This window comes from Mauremys reevesii, linkage group 2 (genome assembly GCF_016161935.1).
Source record: "Mauremys reevesii isolate NIE-2019 linkage group 2, ASM1616193v1, whole genome shotgun sequence".
NCBI classification, from domain to species: domain Eukaryota; kingdom Metazoa; phylum Chordata; order Testudines; family Geoemydidae; genus Mauremys; species Mauremys reevesii.
Genome location: NC_052624.1, coordinates 34804001 through 34827028, shown reverse-complemented (window position 1 = coordinate 34827028; position 23028 = coordinate 34804001). Strand labels below are relative to the sequence as shown.

The following is a 23028-nucleotide window of genomic DNA, read 5'->3' as shown; positions in this document are numbered from 1 at the left end:
TTTTATTGGGGATAATTACAAGGGGTAAGGGAGCAGCGTATGATTAGCTAATAGAGTTAATGAAACTTAAAACACACAATGACTAAAATATCTACTAACAATATTTATAAACAAAGATGCAGCATTTAGTAATAACCGATACTTACAAATACAAACCAACGCATAACGACTGGCAAACATAGAAACTCTGTTTGAAACACGTGAGCTGAGAGAGAGGCTTCGAGGTGATCAGGCTCGGTTACGGGCGTACACAGGATACACAGGATTCGTTTTTCTCTCTCTTCTCCCTGCCTGCACATGGCAGGCAGGTCTATAAAGTACCAACTATGACATCATAGAAGTGTCATAGGGGACGGGGCCCAAAACCTGTTTGTGTTCGTTTCTGATTGGCACAAGCAAAGTTTACACCAAGTAGGGGAGCAGGTGCCTTAAAGTCTGGCTTCGCCCCCAAAGGTGAGGAAATGCATATTGTTTTAGAATGCGTTCAACACTGAATGACAAAAGAAGAGGCCAGGGCAATACCGGTATGGGCAAGTTTTACAGGATGCAGACAGCAACTCATCTCAACAAACAGAAAACCTGTTGAAGTCAATGGGAGCCTTTGAGTCAAGGGCCCTAGTTTAGTTATATTAATTTAACAAAAAAGAAAGAGCCTAGATTTTATACATTTTTTAAAAGGACTTTAGAAAGCAATACAAAATTTTCATCCAATACTGAGACTCACATAATGTTAAAAACGGTCCCTCCCTGGTCGCAATTAAAAGATATACTCTTATTCACATAGGCCATCTTGGAATAGAATATTTCTACATATTTATACTCTCAGCAATGTCTGAAAGCTTCCATACTAAAGTCATTCCACTCCAATAGGAGCCAAGAATTTTGAGCATCATAGACCGCAGCTGTTTTAATACATAAAGAGATTTAATGTAGCTGAATGCCAAAGTACAAATAGCGCAACAATACAATACAGTCCCTCCACACAGATAGTGATATGGAAAAAATACACAGTAACTAAAAATCAAGGCTAACAAAGAGAAACAAGTGTAATCTAGATTTTAAAAGAATACTAATTCCAGTTAGATCTTTTAAAAGAATAGTGTAGTATACAATAATTCTAAAACGGAAAGAATTTTCTGTTTAAGCAGCACATTTGTGGCATAAAATGTAAGAGGGCAGGGCCTATGTTGCTGCTCAGTGACACTGCATTCTTCTCAAACAGAGATCTGTGATAGCAGGGGGAAAGAAAGAAGGTATAAATACAGCACTTATTCAAGCATGGCGACACTATTGATGGTGCATGGCAGTGTAAATTTCTGCCACATCACACAAGGAAATCCAAGCTCTCAGGTGTCCTGCGTTTCTCAGTACATTCTGCATTGCAGTGGATTTAGGTTCCGATGTTCCACTACCTCACCAACTAAAGTGGTGTTCCGCAGAAAAGGAGCGGCTACCAGGCAACAGTGAAAGAAAGGATAGACCGTCCTCCAGCAGGTCTAGAGAGCCTCTGCTCCTCTCTACCCTTCAATCTGAGGGAAGGAGGAGGAAAGAGTAGGCCCAGAGTTGCTGTGTTCTAACACAGGTTGTAGGGTATTCTCACCCGTCCCATCCCTCCCCTCCCCCACCACCACCACCACACCACACACCCACCCACCACCACGAAGTGGAAAAGAGCAGTAGAAGGCCTGCTCCTAAGAAGCAGAAACTTAAGGACTTCTGGGCTGAAGTGGATAAAACAGGTAGAGGGCAGCAGCAGTAAGGGCGCCCAGATAAAGTAGGGGCAAGCTAAATTAGTCAATGAGGGAGCAGGCAGCAGTGTTAATGAAAAGGAGGTCAACCTTGGGCTGGGATACACCTCACTCCTCCCAAGCCCGCATTCTTAGTCCCCACACAAGATACTCAGGCTTACCCCCACTCCCAAGCAATCTGATCTCTCCCTCTGTCTGTAACAGACTGCAAAAATGGTTGCAGGACACACTGACCCAATTGTTTTTAAATTAAAAAACTATTATAATCCATCAATTATTGCACCACACACAAAAAGAACACAAATGTTCCACATTTCTGGGATTTTTACACTGTTACAGCTTGTACCACCCAGTGGCAGCTTTTAAGGCTGACAGATATGGACAGCATTCAGATTCCAACATTCAGGTTCCAAGTTGAGAGGTGCGAAGAAGGCTGCGGATACAACATTATCCACCAAGGGAACATCTTATATTGATCAAGGAGCCCTCGGACAGACATTCCAACTCGTATTTGATAGCTCCCAAAGGGAGCTATGGTCACACTCTCCTGGTCCAGGAGATGGAGGAAGAGGTTGATATGACTAGAGGGGTCCTGGAGGACAAAGTATTTAATTTAAAAAAAAAAAAAAAAAAAACCACACCACACCATACCCACACCCACAAATAAACCCCATCAGATAACACAGGGTCTCAAAATATTGGCAACTAGATCATCAGAGGCTTTAAAATATCAAACATTAAAGTGAGCCCACAATAATTTATCAGGAGTCAACTTAAAATTTGTAATAGAGGAAATGAACAAAATGCACTACTCTATCAGTACCAGAAGAATGAGGTATGTATTCTAAGCAATACATCTGCCCAGTGCGAATTATTTGTTTCTATTGTACACACCTTGTGTGATCTTATGCTGCCTCACCTTCCCTGCCCTACAAAACTTAGTATTATTGTCCCCATCAAGTCATGTGTCATTCAGAGCAGTGACTGTGTCTTCATGTTCCTGTGTAGCACCTAATATTTTTGGATACTAGTTTTTTAAAAATGGCCAGCCAAAGAGTAGTGTAAAGTATCAGTTCTTACCCTTTTTGAATCCATCACCTGCATAAGACAGCAAAAAATCACTTTGCAACTCCCACAATTGAGTAATGGGATTATTTACCGGCATTTTGTGAGTTGCAGACCCAAGTAGTAACAGAAGCATATTGCCCTCCCTCCTGCTTTGGGGTCCCAGAGCTCAGGCTCCAGCTCAAGCCCAAATGTCTGAGACAGCTGACACAGGCCAGTCAGTGTTTAACTGCAGTATGCATAAAACCTTAAAGTGCTGCTTCCCTTTGTGATGAATGAGGGGTTCTGTCTGTACCACTTCTGAACTTTGCATGATTTTATGAAATTGTATCATGAAATTACTGCATCACAGAAAGCCTGTGTGTACATGGATCCCCATGAGGAAGAAAGGTGGTATCCTGTGTCTGCCAGGCCAGAGACAATGGTGAATGATCAGCACTCAAAGATAGTCTGTTCAAAATAAAATACCTTTGGACAATTGGTTCGCTCTATCTGGAGAAGACACTTACTCTGGTCTGAAGAGAGGTAGGCTTGGGAGTAATGAAAGACTACCAAAAGGCAGAACAAAAGAAGCAGGTGGCCCCAGCAGGAGTCTATAAAGGGATTTGGAGGGGTGGGGGGGAGGTCACTGAGGGAACTGTGAAAGAGAGACATTTTTAACCAGATTAAGATGGGGATGGCTGCTGCAAGGACAGGGTAGGCAAGGGGGCAGAGGACCATGCCTGCCTGCCTGCCAAGACACACACACACACACAAAAAACTCCCAAGGGAGAGTGAGCTAGTGAGGGACACTGTGTTTAAGATGTTTTATTGTTTTTGCAGGATCTGTACTTTACCTGTTAAGTAAAGAGCATAACATTAGATTGAACAAGGTGTGTGGGGGTGCTGACTGCTTCACAACTGCTGTGTGGCCCTAAGGGAGTTAAGCTACATCCAGAAGTTTCACACTTTTGAGGGTGGCTCTCTGGGAGAGGGGTGTGTAAGTACAGAGGAGTCTGAAGGGTCAGCCTAGCGCCCAGAGGGGTGAGGTGGCTGGACAGTGAGTTCCAACACTTCGGGGGGGGGGGGGGGGGGGGAGGGTGTGCCGGAGAGAAGGTCTGTGCCATGAGTGTGCCTAGGGACAGTGGCAGAACTCCAGTCAGGCTCCAAAAGCTTAACCCACCCCAGGAGAACCAGAGCAAAGAGGCTTGGATTCCTCTCACAAATGGGTGGCCAAGACAGGGCACTCATTAGGATCTGTGATGCTGTTCCCCTGCAGTTCAATCCTCTGGTAGGGTGGGGAAGGTTGGAATAGAGGTAGTAGCATAGAAGCTGAGGAGCTGTTCTAGAGTGACTCTGAGAAGGAGTCAGAAGCAGCATCCACAGCAGCAGCAGGATGAGCTGCTCTCACTAGGTCTTGATGTCTAGTGATTGTGTTGCTCTTATCAAGTGTGTGCTACCCAACAGCTGCAACCTTTGTAAAACTTGAAAATGAGGATAAGAACTTTACGCAGTGGAGGGATATATGAGTTCAACAGGCATGTAAAAGCAGATGATAATTACAACAAAACAGCTACACCAACATTTCCAAAGGTTTGGCATATGCTACTGTTCTGTCTTCTGCAAATTAGGGAACAAAGTCTATTTAATCAGTGACAGGACACAATTAACCAAAAATCACAGAAGAGCATTAGCAGCAATACGGCATCAAAGCAATTTACTTATTTTCAGAAACAAAATTTAGTACTGAAGACACTATACAAACATAATAAGTGTGAATCTTGGTGGCATGAACTTATGAAATGCTAGACAAGCTTTTTTCCTAAACTGACAACCGGTGTTTACTACTGCTGCTAGTAAGCATCACTCTCTGCATGTTAGTGTGCTCATTACAGGATCTCTACTTGACACGTCTGAAACCGTCTGGAATTCTGAATGGCTACCTTCATTGACAGTAAAGAGGTCAATGCCCTAGTACCCATGGCTCAGTGAGGTATAAAGATTTCACCTAAAATGGAGGCAGGGGGTAAATGGGGAATAACAAAGTTTTTGATAAATATTGGTCTCCCCAGAGGGGCGAGGAAATTTAAAAAGTTAGAATTCCCATAGTGTAACAACACCATAACTCAGCTGCAGAAAAAAATACATTGCCAGTATTCTGTCAGTGATTATACATATTTAACTCACATTTATAAGGCTCTCACCACAACAGTATCAGTCCATACTTTACATGACTTAAGTTGGGTCATTAATATTTCCAAATACAAGGAGCAGAACACTGTGGCTTACAACTTTAACCTAATCCTTTAGCTGATTAAGACAGATGAAGCATCCAGAATTGTGTAACCCACAGTCAACAATCTGGGTAAAAATGCTCTTGTAACTCTAATCATGAACCTAGCCACATGTAAACATCATTCCAGAAGAATGCTTTGCCTACAGCTCCTGCAAACTTCACCTTTAGGAAGGGTTAGTGCCAATGTTTTAGATGAGCCACAGCTCTCAGAGGGTCAAAAGCGACAGAACAAATTGTTGATGACTTGGCACCAATGCTTTTTGGCCTTTGAAGAAAGTGAACAGCACCATTGTTTTCACCCAAAAGATTACGAGCAGCCAGTGCAAAGAACAAAATAGATATGGCATGCTCTTGACAGCACCCATTTCACTCTGAAGGAGAGTGTATGTGGAGCCTTTGAAGGGATTTCATAGTTTCCCCCCCTAGATCAGTTGTTCTTAACCTATTTACCATTGTGGGCCACATATGCGGCTATCTTTTTGTTAACATGGGCTGTATCCACACACACACACATACATATATAACACACACACACTCTGTATGGCGCCAAGGATGTCATATGGGCCACAGCTGTGTACTGATTGGGCTGCAAGTGGCCCATGGACCACGAGTTGAGAACCACTCCCCTAGGCAGAGCTTACAATAGTCAAACTCAGATGAAGACACTGATGGCCAAGAGGAGGTCTCCATCCGAAAACAATAGGTGATTGCACATTGAAGAAAATGCACTACGCATGTAACGATTAATAAATGCCAATGTATTTCTTGCACCATACTGAACAGAAGATTGTTGGGGGCGAATAGATCTGGAGATAAGTGTGAGAAGGGAGGGGCAGGCAGTAGAAACAAAAGTGAAACTGTTTGAGCAGCATATTCCAGAAGTCTTGAGGTCTCTCTCAGTGTAGCTTTCATTGATTTGAGATCTACCATACCATTCTCTCACTAGAAGGGAAAACCTATAATGGCAGCAGGCCATAAAAGAGACCCAGTGTGGGAATATTTTAATGAAGTTCCTCTACCTGTGGGTAAGCAGGCATGTGTGCAAAATGCAAACAGTGCAGCTAAGAAGTGCAAGGCCTGGTTGCCCGAATGAAACAACGTCATGAAGTGTTCCTTCTCCAGAGGAAGCTACATTGAAGATGATGAAAGGAACATGTCCGAACATGCAGGATCTTCAGGCTGGTACTTTTTTATTTCATACTTCTTTCTTTAAGACTTCCTGTCCTCCTTCTGGAATATTCTTGAATTTTCACGTTTGAGTAAAAAATATAGTTGTTACTCTATGGTACTATCATTTTAGATGCAGTTGTGATAAATAAATAGCTGAAATAGGCAGATCTTCCTTTTACAATTTCACCTTTACAGTAGTACCGAGTGTCAGTGAATGCAGTGAGTAATACTAAATGAGCAGTATGGTAATAATTACATAACTGCATTGACTTATTTTGTTTAGGAGAATCCATCCTCAACGTACAGGATTCTGAAGACTATCCACCTTCAAGATCATCATCATTTTCTATAGTTTCAGAGAGTTATCTGCCAATAATAGTGTTTCAGTCACATCATGTTTGTTACATAGCCACAGTAGCAAACTGTAGCAAAAACACTCTCCATCATCCAGAAACAATACATAAATTTGTGATAAGAACCAGCAGATTACAAAAAGGTAATTGATCAAAAACTACCTGGTTTGTTTATGCAACAAACTCTCCTTTCCGTATGATTGAGAGCCCACACTTCATTAACATGGGTCAGTCATTAAGATCAGGATACAGTCCACCCAACAGAGCAGATGTCGCAGGCAAATTGCTGGATAAAGTGTATGAAAGAGAAATTGAGCAGTGTGCAAAAGGTCTAGAGGGTGAAACTGTTAATCTGAGTCTTGATGAGTGGAGCAATGTCCACAATGATCCTGTTGTATGTGCCTGTGACACAACAGAAAAAGGGAATGTCTTCCTTACAGAAACAATTGATATATCAGGAAATGCACACAGAGCAGAATACTTACAAGAAGTAGCAGTAAAAGCTATAACAAACTTGGCGGGGGGGGGAGGGGAGAACCTCAAATGTCTAATACACAGCTTGGTCATAGACAATGTGGCAAACGTATCCAAGATGAGAAGAAATTTAGGAAAAAGAGTACCAAGCTAACATACAGTTGCAGTGCTCATTTGATGCACCTCCTAGCCAAAGACTTCAGTGTTCCAGAAATAAAGACTAACGTTGTTGAACTTGCAAAATACTTCCGTAACCACCACTTTGCAGCAACTGCTCTGAAAAAAGTGGGAGGAACCAAGCTAACTCTCCACAAGACGTGTGATAGAACTCAGTAGTGGCCTGTTTTGAGCACTATATCAAGAACTGACCTAAATGGATGACAGCTTGTGATAAAAATAGTGAAAAAACAGATGGCGCTGTCACAGCCAGAGTTCTCAACATTGGGATTAAGAGAAATGTTGAACACATGCTGAGTACCCTGAAGCCTATTTCTGTAGTCTTGAACAAAATGCAGGGAAATAGCTGTTTTATTGTTGATGCTGTTAAAATTTTGAAGAAACTGAGAGATCTTAAAAAGAGAAATATGCATTGACAGAGTTAAATTACAAGCATTAAAAAAACAAATGGGACAAGCACTATCTCCAGCTCATTTTCTTGCAAATATTCTCAATACTCGGTACCAGAGTCAAACCTTAACTGTTGAAGAAGAGGCGTTGGCTACGACATGGACATCCAGCAATCATCCCTCCATAAGGCCAACTATAATAAAATTCAGAGCTAAGGGTGAACCATTCAAGACATATATGTTTGCTGATGATGTTTTAAAGAAAGGCACACCAGTGAACTGGTGGAAGTCACTTAAGCACTTGGATTCAGAGACTGTTGAAGTGATAATCTCACTTTTAACAGCAGTAGCTTCTTCTGCCAGTGTAGAAAGAACATTTTCTTCCTTTAGACTAATTCATTCAAAATTGAGAAATCATTTGGGACCTAAAAAAGCTTGTTGTTTTTTTCCAGATTATGAACAAACAGGAAAATGAAGGCGAAGACGACTGAGTTAGCTGCAGAAGCCAGTAATTTAAGTTTCTCATGTTGACCTGGCTGACGTAGTTGAGTTAAATGAAATTTAAAAAATTGAAAAACTTGAATGTTTAACTAAATTCAAAGAGTCACATGCTTGTTTTGTTAAAATATGTTTGCTGTTGAAAAAAATAATCCAAAATACATTAATGTTGTTGTTTTAGTTAAATAAAACAATTTAAATGTCTCTCTGGTGATGTTCTCCTCCTAATACAGCATAGCAAAAAAATCCTCCAAATATTGATTAACCTGTTGAATTGGAGATATTTATGAAGTCATTGGGAGGTGAACTCTCTTTTCAATTACCTTTGGTAAATGAAATAACCAAACAATCATTCATTTTCTGATATAGCTGTAAAACTAATCTGAAAAGTTTTCAAAATAAATGTTTAAAAATGTATAATGTGTACCTTCTAAAAATGAAACCTAGATCTGAGTTGTGAAGAATATGTATTAAGGTTATAACCACCAATAAGAATGCATTTTTATGTAGAAATCCATGATTAAATCAAAAGTCTTCCTGACTGGTGATTTAAATCAAATCCACCCTGAGCATCTCTCTCACTTTCAATTAAAAATCATTGCCATTGAAGGTTTAACGGGCCTCCATTTTAATAAAATAAAATTACATCAATTTGGTAGGAGAAAGAAGTGTTTACAATTACTGTAGAGTTGTCCTGGAATTAAACCAGCTATATTCAATGACAACATCTATGCATTTTCTTATCAACATTTGTTCTGCCCATAGTTTGCTCTGCATACTGCTCAGTAAATATTTTGAACAAAGTTCTTGTAAGTAGTTCCTTGCTTCAGAGAACAAGGAGAATATAGTTTTCCCAATTCTAAAAATTAAATATAGCAGAGTTTAAGCACACTACAAACCCTAATTAAAATAAAGTGTTGTAGAAAAAGGCAGGAGTTTAACTAAGGAATTATCCAAGCACTCTAACAAAAAAAAGTCTTCGTTCACCAAGTGTATTCTGAGGCCTGGGCTACACTAGCAGGGGGGTGGGGGGAGGGGTTGAACTAAGATACGCAAGTTCAGCTACGCTATTTGCGTAGCTGAAATTGAAGTATCTTAGTTCGATTTACCTGGCCGTCCTCACCGTGGCAAGTCGACTGCCGCAGCTCCCCCATCGACTCCACTTACTCCTCCTGCCAAGGTGGAGTACGGGCGTCAATTAGCAGATTGATTTATCGTGTCCAGACGAGATGCGATAAATCCATCCCCAATACATCGAACACTACCCACTGATCCGGCAGGTAGCATAGACGTACCCTAACATTCAGCCACATAAAAGATGCTGGCCTCAGCTGCTAATGTTTCTTACATACTGAATAGTTAAATCAATGAAAGTATACAAGGTTACTCTGAGAAAGTTTAAAAGTCAGGAAGAGTTGGAGAAAAAAAAATACAAAATTCCAGGAATATCAGACCTTCTGGAATCCAGATTACTATTTCTACTCCTGTAACAGCGAGAACATAAATTCTTGTCCTGACACCATATTGGAAAAAGGACAGTGATAGACAACAATGGTAACATATGTTACTCTACCCAGACTAATCATAGTAGATTACAAACAAACAATCTCGTGGTAATGTTTTGTACAGAAAATCTTAATGGCCACTATCAACAAGTCCTTATCTGCGCTCCCAAACAAACAGAGGGTTCTTTTCCATTTGACTATCCATTAATCCAATATCCATCATTCAACTGAAATTGAAGTTCATTCACGCAACTTTTTCAAAAAGGCAAATGACTACATATTATGAATCACCACAACTGTAGAAAATGGAGTTACTTGTTGACTAAGGCCATGTCAACACTACGAAGTTAAGTCAATTTAGTTACACTGACGATCATCCTCCACTGTAATTAAACCTCTTTTGCACATCCACACAACACTCCTTGTGATGGCAGAGTACATCCACAGTTGATGATTGTGATATGGTTGGGACTCACCACCACAGCGCCTCCCACTGGTCCCTCCGGGAATTAGCTCAGACCATGGAGTGCCTTCTGCTGGTGGTGTCCCATCCATCGTCTGTTCCTCGCTGGTGTCTGGACCCGTGTTGCTCCCACTTGATGGCATCCTTCAGGCCACTGCCCTCTGGCAGTGCCCCTAGTCCATCCTCACCCCCTTTGGGGAGGGGGGGTAACAGCAGTCTCTCTGCACCCCAGCCAGTGATCAACCACACCCTAAAGTCTAACCCATTGTGTCAGGTTCTGGTGCAGTCCACTACTGCCACGTTCAATGGCTGGGTGTCCATGCAAGAGGGAAGTGGGGGGCCTGCCCTCTACACTGGGTCCTGACCCAGGGACCCTTTGGCAACAGCTTTCCTGCCCTCCTTCTCTCCGCTGGTGCGTCTTCCCCCCTGGGCCACTTCCCCTTCAGCCCCTTTGCACTGGCTAGGCCCTTCCCTCAGGGCCTGCAGCCTGGCAGGTAGCGGTAGTGGGCTGGAGTTCCCTTCGGCTCCCCCGAGCCAGCCCAGCACGGCACTGTCCCAGGTGCTAGTCTCCTCATGCATGAGACAGATCTTCACCCTTTGAAGGCCTGGGAGAGACTGCCTGCTCCTCTCCTAGGCAGCCTTTATATAGGGCCGAGCCTAGACCTGGCTGGCTGGCTCTAATCTCAGCCCTGATTGGCTGCCAGCCTGTGAAGCCGCACTGGCCTACTCTAGCCCCACCACAGTGATCTTGCACTGACAGAATTGTCATTGGTGGTGAACCCTTGGAAAAGGATGAGTATTTCCCACCTCTCCCAGAAATCCAATCTTGATGTGGAGACTAAACATAGGACCAATTGTGCCAGTGTATCCTTTGGAAAGTTGCTCCATCAGGTCTTTATCAGAGTTCTGCAGATGGAAATTAAGAACCTGGTCTACAATGCAGTAGTTACTCCCAGTCTTCTTTATGGTGGGGGGGACATGGATGATATACTAAAGCCATCTTTAGCATCTGGAGTGGTACCAACAGTGCTGCCTTAGGAAGATTCTCTGTATCAGATAGGAAGACCATCACGCCAATACCAGTGTTCTTTCAGCAACTTTGCTGGGCGGTCATTGTACACAGATGACTGATATTCGCTTCCGAAGCAAGTCCTCTTTTCTCAACTTAGTCATGATAAAAGGACCCGCAGGGGACAGAGGAAACACTACAAGGACACCCTGAAAGTACATTTTAAGAAGGGAGACATTGACCCCATGAATTGGAAGAGCTGGCTGGCAATAGACTGCAATGGTATCACATCATACATCAAGCCTCAGCCTGTTTTGAAGAGAATCACCTTGTTCAAGAGGCTGAGAAGCGGCAGAGAATGGAAGGAAAGGGTACAGCATCCTGCTCTTTCCAAGCAAGCACCTGTCACATGTGGAAAAACCTGTAGGGCACAAATTGATGATACTTAAGATAGCTGAGGAGTCCAATGACTTCCCCCAGCAGACAGCCTCATATCAATGGATAGCCACTGATGGCATTGGCCGAGAAAGCAGTGCACCATGGGTACCTATCCCACTGTGCAACTCACCACCATCTGCCACTGGGTGTTCTGGAAAGGGTTTGCAGTTTCTCATGGGGGCAGGCTCACCGCCCCATAATGCAGTTCTCTGTCCCAGCATACCATGGGCTTTAATTACATTTCATGCTACTTTTCAACAGCCCCTGTAAACTGCACACCCACCATCTCTATCTCAGAGCATGGATCCTGCAGTGCTCTCTAGTTTTGTGATGAGCATTATGAATACAACATGGCTGATCCTGTAGTATTCCATGAGCTACAAACTGAATGACACTGTGGTGTGTCTGCCCTGCTGTGTGCCATGGAAAGAAACAATTCAAGATTGTTTTTGACATTCACGGAGCAGCTGCTTTGTTAGCTCTGGACTCAAGAAACAAGCACTGAGTGGTGGGATTGCATCATTATGCAGGTTAGGGAAGACAAGGACTGACTGTAGAACCTTTGGATGTGTAAAGCCACCTTCTTAGAACGGTGTGTGGAGCTTGCCCCAGTACTGTGGCACAAAGACACAAGCTTCTGTGGAAGTTGTCAACTCCAGACTTATCATTCAGTGGCAAATCAGTTTGGAGTCAGGAAGTACTGTGAGGGTTGTAGTGATGTAAGTGTGCAGGGCCATTAATCACTTCTTGCTATGAAAGACTGACACTGGGGAACATGAGAGAAATAGATGGCTTTGCAGCAATGGGATTCCCAAACTGCAGCAGATCAACAGATGGCGCACACATCCCCATTTTGGCCCCACAGTACCTTGCAGAGGAGTACATCAACAGAAAGGGCTACTTGTCTATGGTATTGCAAGCTCTGGTGGATCACTAGGGTCATTTCTCTGATATCAATGTGCAGTGGTGACGGAAGGTGCATGACACATGCATCTTCAAGAACATGGACCTGGAAACCATGGAATCTTCCAGACCAAAGATTCCAGTCACAGATGTGGAGATGCCAATAGTGATCCTTGGAGACCCAGTTTACCCTTTGCCCCTGTGGCTCATGAAACCTTATACCAGACTCCTTGACAGCAGCATGGAGTGCTGCATCTACTGAGCCTGTTATTGAACAATGACTTTGGCTGATTAAAGTGTCATTGATGCTGCCTTTTTGGCAGGTTAGACCTCAATGAGAAAAATATCCCGATGGTCACAGAAGCCTGCTGTGCTCTGCATAACATTTGTGAAGTTAAGGGGGAGAAGTTTTTGCAGGGGTGGATCAGCTGGATGCTGATTTTGAGCAGACAGATATAGGGCTGGTATGGGGCTCAACAGGCAGCTATTTAATCAGTGAGGCTTTGAAAGAGCCCCAGTAACGTGTTGGCCTGTAATGCATTTACCCAGGCATTGTAGTATGAACCTTGTAATGAGTGAGTGTGTGTTTTACAATGAAAATGCTCTGATTGCCCCATATATGAATTTCAGCAGCAATCACCATTTGTTGAAGATCCATAAAGATACTTTAGCTTTCTAGAAATACATTTTTATTCAACAGTGATACAATTACTTTCTGAAAGGGACATAAAAATGAAGAGCACATTTCCATGTGAGGCTCTCACAGCTGAGTATATGTCCAGCTTTCACTATGACACACCCCTCAGAGTGAAGTGCATGGATTACCGAGATGGCCCAGGAACATGTGAGGAATGTGGGGTGGGCATGGAAGGTAGTTCTGTACGAGCTGCAGGGGGAGGCGAGCAAAGATGTGTTCCAGCTGCAGTTCAATCAGGAACCTCAGAATGTCTGCCTGGTCCTGAAGCAGTTATATCCTGCCCAGTTCCTCTCCTGGCTATCCATATGCAGTTTCTCCTTGATAGCCTCTCTCCATGCTCTCTGCTCACACTTAGAAGATTGCAGCACCTCCTGGAATATGTCTTCCTTAATCCTCCTGTTTCTTCTCCTTATCTGACAGAGGCGCTCAGTCTGTGTGCAGGAGATGACCATCAAGGGCACGTCTGCAGAAGCTAAAAAAAACAAACCAACAATAGACAGAGGCACTATTGAGATGCACTCACAGCCTTGACTCAAACAAGTTAGAGAAACACCACTTTCTCACTTCCCCTTGGAAGGCACAAAGAATAGTTCAAGCCCCAGCCCCAGGTGAGCTCAGCCTAGAGAGAGAGAGGGGGAAGGGGCAAGATAAAAAATTAAGGGTGGAAGGGTTTCAGAGCGGTATCACTACAAGTGCCTAGGGCCACTATTCTGAATACTGGCACTTTATTCCCCAGGTGAGGGTGATCGCAGTGGATATCTTGCTCCTGTGGGTAAACAAGGGTGCAGTTCCTGCTTGTGCATGGCTGCAGACCGAGTCCATATGCTGCTCACTGTGTGCTGCTTTGTTACCTGCAGAAATAACTGCCAACTGGTATGTCAAAGTTTCCTACAGAGGGGGAAGAAACAAGGCTGCTCTCCCAAGAAACCGGTGCAGAGGATTGGAGAGTAGCTCCAGGAAAGTTTCCTAGAGATTTCTATGGAGAACTCCCAGGGCATCCTAATATGCATCAAACTTTTCCACAGGGCCTCCTCTACCCAACTGCTTAGGGGAATGAGAAGCAGATACCAACAGTGCCTGTGTTGGTTATTCACAGATCTAGCTCATGTCTCCCTACAGTATCAAAACTCAATGAGTACTTACCAGAGCTCCCCTCTTCTGCATCAGGTGTGCCACAGCACAACTGGCTAGACTCTTCAGGACTTAAGTAGAGCTCCTGGCTTGCCAAGCCACCACACATCCCTGTCGCCTGTCCCCCATCCTTCAACTCCCCTTCCTCGTCCACCACGATGTCCTCGGAATTCACTCCGCCAGCCACTGTTTCCAGCCCTACTGAGGTATCCACGGGCTCCTGGCAGTGGAGAGGAGGTCACTACCAAGGATGGCATGCAGCTCCTTGTAGAAGCAGCATGTTTTTGGCAACACACCAGACTGATGATTGGCCTCCTTTGCCTTCTGGTACACCTGCCTCAGCTCCTTTATCTTGGCATGGCACTGCTCTTTTGCCTCCATGTCACAAGCAATCAGTTCTTGCAGCTGAAACAGAGTTGTGCCTGCACAGCCTCCTTCCCCCACAGACCCAGCAGATCCAACAACTCCGGTGTATTCCAGGCAAGAGGGCATTTGCTGTGGGGAGCCATCATAATTAGCTGGACAGATGCAATATGAGCTCTCCACAATGAGCAAACTGGAAGAGGAATTTCAAAAATTCCCAGGGCTTTAAAGGGGGAGGCGTGCATGCCTGTGTATCTGGCTGAAGGACAGTGGAGCTCAAACTGGTGACCAGAGCCATCACAATGGTCATTGTGGACACCTCCTGGAGGCCACTTAGGGAGGCATAACTACATTGCCATAAAACACTACACCTCTTGTTGGAGGTGGTTTTACTATGTCAGAGTAGCAGGTGAGTTAAAATTGGTGGGAGGGGCATTGCAGTGTGTATACCTCCACAGTTAGGCTGACACAAACTGCCTTATATCGACTTAATGTATAGTCGAGACAAGGCCTAATTCACTTAACTATGCTGTATAGTGGGATACACGTTCATATTGTGTATAATATGTATTTTGAGCTTTTAATCACAATATAACCGACAAAAATTGAGTGCAGTTGATATTAAAAAAAAAGCCACATACACATGAAAACTACCTACAAGTCAGTTGCTATGGCCCACTACTTCACCAGTTGACCTGTATTACACATCCTCTCCCTTCAGCAGCCTCTGAAAGGCCACATGAGCAAGTGAAAATACACAGTAAATGCCCAGACCCTATTCAGAGATCAGTAAGGGAAAGTCTTGAATGGAGTGAATGGCTAGTATATTTGCCATAAAAATTGACCAACCCAGGCACAAAGTTTACTTATCTACCCTCTACCATGGTGAGTGATGATGAAACAAACAACAAAAATAAATGGCTGCAAGAGTGAGCAAACAGAATTTTGCAAGACTCAGTTGAGGGATGAAAAGCCTGCGTGGCTGCACAATGGAAGTACTTGTCACTGGAATCATAATAGGTCCCTATTTATCAGGAAAGGGATTAAAGAGATGGAATGAACAGTAGCCACTGGGAAAGAGAAAGGAAGTAATGTGACAAGACTGCTTTTCACCAGGAGATCCCTATCAAAAGATGAATTCCTCCAAATGAGCCTTAACCAGTGCCAAAAAGATAAGGGTAAAAGCAAGTGAATATCTGCAAATCTGATCTTCCTTTCCTCACACCAAATTCTGAAAAGATTTTACAACTTTTTTTTGTGCAAAGGGGAAGTCCCTGGTGGCCACAGTGTTGCACCCCCGTTAGGCATACAATGAACTCTAGCCCTTTAAAGCCCTTTGAATCATAGAAAGATTAAGACACACCCAGGTTCAAAACAGGTCAATCTACATTGGACTGAATGTTTAAACACAGTTCCTTAGATAAGTTTGTCTGAAACCAAGTTGAATTAAGGTCCTAATTAAAATTACCAACCAGTCATGTCTTAGAGTCCCAAGACAAAGTTAAAACACAGTGCCCCCACAAGGTAAATGGGGCTTAACTACACAAAAGCCTTGAACACCAGTGGAGTTCAGGCACATTGTTACCGCATAGCTTGGATCCATCTACTATGCAAGAGAACCACATTTCAACAAGTTGGAGGTTTCCATGTACTAATACAAATGAACTATTATCGTAGATGGAATCTAACAGTTTGGTCAAACAGCATGGGTGTGTACAAACCTCATTAGAAATAGTTTCAAAATATTTAGCCTAAGCCTTTATCTAAGCTACCACTGTTTTTTAAACCATGTTCTAAGAAGGTTTGAACCAATCCATGCTGATCAGCCAGACCAGATCAGAAACCAGTTTAGCTGCAAGAATGTTTACTGTGAGTTTAAACATTCAATTCAGTTCCCAGATCTGCATAGGTGGCACCAAAGAGGCCTGCTCCAATATAAAGAAAGGTTCTGCCATGTTGCCAAATGTTGGCCCTCATAATAGGAAATAAATTCACTACATGTATTTGACTATGTTCCTTTAAACAGGGAAAATTTCAAGGTTAATTTTATATATATTTCACACACACACAATTTACTCTTTCTTCAGTATAGCTCATGGACCATTTAAGCTATTTGGATATACACAACTTCTATGCCCCAACTATTCCCAAGCAGCCCTCCCAAGGTGGCAACCTAACAAAAGAAAATCCACTCCCATTCTCACATCCTTCCCTGATTCTTAATATAAAAAAAAGCAGAACCCACTTTTTATTTCATCTGAATAATGTTTCACAGAAATATTACAGATTTAAATACAACCAGTAGTCAACAGAAAAGCATGCATCCCTCAAAAAACACCACACACCGCCACCAAGATTTTGATTTGATTTGAGAAACCAAGCAACCAGAGCAAGGGCAACATGACAAACACATGACATTCCTATAGATGGACATACTTGAAGAAAAATAGGTTTCTCTTTTATTCACCATGTGCATTTATTATATAATAAACTAACCCAGATCCTCTGCTGTGGCCAAGAAGCAATCTGCATAACACTGGGTGTGTTAAGGGACCACAAGGGTGACAAATTATTTTTCACTCCCCCAATCACACAGTTGTCCTCAGGGACCTTGAGCCAGCCCCCAGAGTAAAAGTTACTAATTACTTGGCTCTCATTTACACTGGCTGCCAATGGCTCTTCTGACAAGCAGGGATCACGGAAACCCAGACACTCACACTTATCCCTACAACCCAACATCTCCTCCACCCAAGGAAATCCTTACACTTGAGGAGTGGTACAAGCTGCCCCCAAAAAAAGCACCGCACCATTGTCTTTAGAGGACTTTGCTAGATTTTTTTTTAAAAGACAATTGTTAAAAATGTGTGAATGAATATATGCAAGTTCTTCCTTCCAGTAATCACTGAGTTATACCGGTATTACCATTTCATTCAATGAATACAAGTGAGGAAAGTACAAATGTAAGACTAATTTACAAGCAGGGTCAAGGCTCTCCTTTCATTTCATTTGGGCAGTCCACCCCCAGGTGCTAGTACAGGATTATTCCCTACAGTACATTTTCTAGTGCTTTGTGCAAACCATACAGTATCCCCCAACACATTATGCAAATGATATATATAAAGGCAAATAGACTATCCATAATTAGTTCTGGCCTCAGAGGAGACACCTCATTCACCCTCAGTGAAGCAGTAGCAGCTGGCAAAAGGGAATAAAGAAATTGGAAACAAAAATAGGTCCACTACCTATCCTCCCAAGGGTGTAAACTCATGACTGCAAGCAACATTCAAAACCTAAACAGCTGTTCGTATTTTTCAGAATTAAAGAAGGGTGCTGACGTTGAACCACATGTCTAGCACAAAGTATTTACTAACAGCGTGATCCATACGAGGCTCCCCAAACTACAATGCCCATTCAGTCTAGTGACAGCCCACAATGCTTTGGGTAGTTTGTATAAGAGAGCTCACAGTACACAAGCTGTTATAACTGAAGCCAGACAATATAAGGCAAAAACAGTTTGCTTTCAGCTGAAAGCAATTCATTTATATCCCACTGACTAACCCAGAAAGAAGCAGTGGCACTATTTGTACAGTTCCTCTACCAAAAACTAAGGAACTGAAGAACGAAGCGGAGGGGGGGGGAGGGGAGGAGAGAGGAACAGATCTAAAAAGGAAAGCTTAACATATATGCAGCACTGCTACTAAGAAAATATAAAAGCAACTTTCTAAACATCTTACTTTTGGAGAGAGCATTAACGTTGCATCTTACAATGCAAAAATAAAACTAAATAACTTTCTGATCTTAAGATGAAGAAGTCACAATGCAAAGCATACATCATTGACATAATGGCTAGAATCCTCACAAAGCCAATGTAACCAAATAGCACCTCATCTCTGGCAAAAAGGATGCATTTTGATGAAGTTCCACGGGTTTTGTATACATTTATTAAATATTTATATCAGCATGGAATTGGGAGTGAAGAAGGGATTTTCTGTTTAGACATATTCATGTACAAATGATACACTGGCTATGTTCACATTAAAAGCCAAGTCTTGTTTAATGCTTACTTCGCTGTAACACCCATTGGTCCCAACTGGGATCATAACCCATTGTACTGGGTGCTGAATAAACTCACACAAAGATATAGGTCCTTTTCCAAAGAACATATACATTTTAAGAAGTGATCTGTGAAAAGGGCATGGAGGAGGGAAGTATGTAAATATATATTTGTTTTTATAAAAACAGACAGATTAAGACAATTATCCCCATGTACCCCTCAGTCTAGCACAGCAGTTCTCAAACTGGGGGTCTGGTCCCCTCAGGGGGTCATGAGGTTATTACATGGGGGAGGTTGTGAGCTTTCAGCCTCCACCGCAAACCCCGCTTTGCCTCCAGCATTTATAATGGTGTTAAATATACAAACAAAAAGTGTTTTAATGGGGGGGGTCACACTCAGGCTTGCTATGTTGAAGGGGTCACCAATACAAAAGTTTGAGAAACACTGATCTAGCCAAATAGATGAGGGCCACTACCTGTACAAGGTGAATAGCACACTGCCACCAAAGAAAGAAGTAAGCTCAAAATATGGACTTAAATCCCCTCCATGTATATTGCACAGCTAGTAGCTCACATTAATAAGTTCTGCTATTGCTCTATTCAAAACAATGACACCTTATTAACAGCTTAAATCCATTTTTATTCAACAGTTTCCTAAAAAATTAATTCTATTCCTATCCTATATAAAATAGACATAAAAACTGTAGGGAAAAAAGTCACTGAACAGTATCTATTAAACAAGCTTATCTTTTCTGCCCCCTTCCAGCTCTTATCATTGGGAAAAAGACCGCCAGCAGCGGAGAACGGGGTTGTATTGTCCAAATGGTTAGTCAGAGAGCTGAACTACAGACATACTAAAGAAAAAAAAAAGTGTTTAAAACCTTTTGCCTGAAAAAGTCTACACATTACATGCATTTCTATTGAATGGCACCAGCATCACAGCACTATGTGCTTGCGATCATTTGACAGTTTCTTGAAAAAGTAAAAGCTGTCCCACATTTTCCAAGCCATTTCTGTTACCATTAAATTACAAGTGTCCAACCACGGAGGACGTTTTACATATTTTAAAGAGTATGCCACATTCAAAAAAAGCATAATCCTGAAATATATAAACTATGTCAGCAGAACAAGTTTTCCCTGTAACCACGTCAATCATCTTTCAGAAAGACAAAACAAAAAGTTATGGGAGCAGAGATGGCAGTGAAATGTCATTTTAACATTAATTGGTACATTTTAGATTAAATAATAGATTTACAAAAGTGAACACAAACCCTGTCCAGACTGGGCCTCGAACTTTGTTTGCACCAAACCAGTTTATAAAAAGAAATAAATAAACACACTATTTAGACAGTTCCTGCTGCAGTGTGTACAGGTGTATTATCTGTGCTCAGCACACATTAGAAAAAGCACACAAGTTATTTTGCATTCAGAGATATTAGGATCCACTCTGCAAGGTCACTACGTGCCTCCTACAAAAGTGCTAAGTACTTTGCAGGACTTGGTCCCTTGCATGGCACAGGGTTCAAAATCCTTAAGGATAGACATCAACTAGGCTTGGTGGAGATGGGGATTGCCTAACCTGTTATCCATAGCTACATTAGAAGGCTCTGCCTATACCTCATCTATATTAGCCCAAGATAGTGCCAAAATAGAAATTGTTTAGATTTCCAAACAGGTAATGTTTTCTCCCAAAGAGAGTTCCAACTTCTGCTCTATTTTCCCCCAGTGTAGGTCAAAAATAACTCCTTTGAAATCAACATCATTCTAGCATGACAGAGCAAAACTTGACCCAGCCATTTTGAAAGCTAGCCACCACCCTTTTTGGTAATCTTGGAATTTATATTATACATACTTATTCTCTGATTGAAACATGTGCATAACTCCATACCAACACAAATTACACATGCTTACTGAAAGGAGTACTAATCCTAAGAGAAAGTTCTGTCCATGCATTTCATAAACTTGTTATGAATCTATTATTTTTTTAAAAAAATACACACACACTACACACCAGCTAAGCTTTACAGTCCCAGATTCACTGATGTGAAAGTGGTGCTTTCAAAGTTCAAAGAGTTTAAAGGGTCGAACACAAATATGTCCACAAAGTTTTAAATATGATGCAAATACACAGTCCTTGGCTTACTAAACCTATACAAGTATCAGAGGGGTAGCCGTGTTTGCTGCTTTTACAGATCCAGACTAAGAGTCCTGTGGCACCTTATAGACTAACAGACGTATTGGAGCATGAGCTTTCATGGTATTCACCCACGAAAGCTCATGCTCCAATACATCTGTTAGTCTATAAGGTGCCACAGGACTCTCTGCTGCTTAAACCTGTACAGTATTTTGTGACTTGACACTTAACAGCTAATCTAATTTACCACTGTACTTCAGACTTCACGGACAGAAACCCTTCAGATACCTAGCCCTATTTGAGCATTTATTCCCCACTTGGAAAACTTTGAAAGTTTTCTAAGATAGCTGTTCCTAATAATTTAGCTGGTAGTTAAACTGAACAGAAACTTATCTTTGAGACCTCTTATCTCTAGATTTTAGTACAAACATTATTTCTAAGTAACATAACTAAGTAATACATTACTTGCTCTATATTTCCAGCATATCAAATCTTTAGCTATCATAAGGGGAAAGGTAGTGGATGAAAAAAAAAAAAAAAAAGGTAGACCTGTGATAATATCCTTTGAGTTCAGAGCTGTGCTTAATAGCTTTTACTTAAGCAATAATGCTAATGGAATACAAGTTTGTTCTCCAAAACTGAGCTTGTGGTGCAAATAGCATCTTTGCCTTTTACTTCTATACAGTAAAATTATAACAGCACACACCAGTATTACATTTGATATATAAGCAGTATGTTATTTAAAATAAAAGTGAAGCTTTTAAAGCTATGCAAGTGGTGATCTGGATGCTTTCTTTTCAGAGGAAATCCAAGATGGTAACCCCAGTGTGGATTATTGGTCAATTGTTCAGCAAGCTGGACATTTTATAATACAGTAGAACCTCAGTGTTACTAACGTACTAGTGAAAAACACACCTCGTTTGGAACCAGAAGTACGCAATGAGGCAGTAGAGACAAAAAAAGCAAATACTTTTTTTTAAAACTTGTTAAACTTTTAAAAAAAATAGAGGGAAAGTTTAAAAGAAAAGATTTGACAAGATAAGGAAATTGTTTCTGTGTGTGTTTCATTTAAATTAAAATAGTTAAAAGCAGCATTTTTCTTCTGCATAGTAAAGTTTCAAATCTGTATTAAGTCAATGCTCAATTGTAAACTTTTGCAAGAACCATAACATTTTGTACAGACTTGCAAACATTTCAGAGATATGAACAACCTCCATTCCCAAGGTGTTCATATTGCTGAGGTTCTAGTGTACCATACCATTCCATTTTTAATATGCTGTGTTCCCCTACATGGGGGTGCGGTGGGGTGGAGGGGGCCTTAAAGTGAAGGATCAGTGGTGATAGAGAAAGCTCAGTGATCATTGCCTCAGCTTGCAATTCTGTTTCTACAATTTCAAGAGAAGTGGCAGGCTGCCCTTTCACTGAAAGCTGCTTCCCTTCTCTGCCAGCTCCCAGTAGGCAGAGCTCCCTTGAATTTAGGCAGAAGTCTAAACCCAACTCCATAGGTGCAGCTCCCTTGAATTCAGGCAGAAGTCTAAACCCAACTTTCTGATCTCTGCTCTCACAACAATCATTTAAGCAAGGGGGAAGCAAAAGCAAACAGGAAAAAGCCAACACACAATTAGAAACCAAGACAAGAAGAAAAACAAAACAGGAGAAAAATATGAATAATTAAAAATTAAAAGGAATTGTGGCGGAACATAGCAGAACAAGTGGCGCATCCCACTACCAACAAAGCAGGAGACTACTGATACAGTATGTACCTGCTGAAACAATCAAGATGCATGTCCTCATTCTCCCACTTCTGTGTGCATGGACACAGACACAGGGACACACCCCTTCTCATCCGATATTTCTTCTCTTGCCATAACAATCAAGTCTTATTACCGTGCTTACAGAGGGTGAGGCCAAAGACTTGAAAGCAATACTTGATGGTCACAGAGGGTTTGGAACTGTATTAACAACTAGCTTGGAATTACATCCTTGTAATTTTTATTGCAACTCAAGCGCAGCTCCTCTCTGTATAGGAAGTACAGGTCAATATGTGAAGTCCTCAAGCATAGCATCATCTGCATGTAAATCAATTTGCAGCCAATTATTAAATGTGTGTAATACTGAGAGGTGAAGAGAAATTGCACATAAATAATGGTGTCCCAAGTTGACAGTATTTGTCACCATCTAGT

The 23028-nt window shown here is 41.9% G+C and overlaps 1 protein-coding gene across 14 annotated transcripts in view; it reads right to left on the bottom strand.

Moving 5' to 3' along the window:
- The window catches only part of ARHGAP21 (Rho GTPase activating protein 21), a 239276-nt gene that overhangs the window by 194163 nt on the left and 22085 nt on the right, over positions 1-23028 (bottom strand). The window lies entirely within an intron of this gene.